The 922-nt window shown below is 34.6% G+C and overlaps 2 protein-coding genes across 2 annotated transcripts in view; one reads left to right on the top strand and one right to left on the bottom strand.

The window, feature by feature from the left end:
- Positions 1 to 922, top strand: part of LOC106870586 (acyl-protein thioesterase 1) — a 304,640-nt gene that overhangs the window by 193,337 nt on the left and 110,381 nt on the right. The window lies entirely within an intron of this gene.
- Positions 1 to 922, bottom strand: part of LOC106884367 (zinc finger protein 208) — a 13,837-nt gene that overhangs the window by 2,621 nt on the left and 10,294 nt on the right. The gene's annotated exons all lie outside the window — the stretch shown is intronic.

Genomic DNA, 922 nt, shown 5'->3' with positions numbered 1-922 from the left:
AGCAAAAGAAACCCCACACATTTCACAGTGGAATGGTTTTTCCCCAGTATGTACTCTTTTATGAATGACCAGAATAGAATTAGTACTGAACGATTTCCCACATATTTCACAGTGGCAGGGCTTCTCTCCTGTGTGAACTCTTTTATGTCTGGTTAAATTATTTTTATTCACAAACGCTTTCTCACATATATCACAGTGATAAGCTTTTTCTCCACTGTGTATTTTTTTGTGCGTCAATAACGCACTGTTATTTGTAAAAGTTTTTCCACATATCTCACAGTGAAATGGCCTTTCTCCCGTATGAATCGTTCTGTGATCAACAAGCCGAGAATTAACAGAGAAGGATTTTCCGCAGGTTTCACATTGATAAGGCTTTTCTCCAGTGTGTACTCTTTTGTGTCTTGTTAAATCATTGTTATTGATATAAGATTTCCCACATATTTCACAGTGAAATGGTTTTTCTCCTGTATGTACTCTTTTGTGTCTTGTTAAATCATTGTTAACTGCGAAATGTTTCCCACACGTTTCACAGTGGAAAGGTCTCTCTCCGGTGTGCGTTGTTTTGTGATATGCAAGACGCGAACGAGCAGAGAATAACTTACCACAGATTTCACAATGATACGGTTTCTCCCTAGTGTGTACTCTGTTGTGACATACAAGATGTGAAATCTCATATGAGATCACTTAAAAATTACAAATTTCGTAATTATCTGTCAATATTTACACATATCTAACCTTTTTGCTATATCTACTAGGTATATTTCTCTGATATTCAAATGAGGTTTGCTAATTGTTCACCCAATATCTCGCTTATTTCTATTTGAAATGTTATTTTGAAATATTATTTTGATCATTTCAGCGTGTTTCTAAGGCTGTTTTATGCTAGAAATTAAAGTTTCATAAAAAAAATTCCAGTTAATAG

The sequence above is a fragment of the Octopus bimaculoides genome, chromosome 28 (genome assembly GCF_001194135.2).
Source record: "Octopus bimaculoides isolate UCB-OBI-ISO-001 chromosome 28, ASM119413v2, whole genome shotgun sequence".
NCBI classification, from domain to species: domain Eukaryota; kingdom Metazoa; phylum Mollusca; class Cephalopoda; order Octopoda; family Octopodidae; genus Octopus; species Octopus bimaculoides.
The sequence above is the reverse complement of the archived record's forward strand: the minus strand, read 5'-3'. Positions and strand labels throughout refer to the sequence as shown.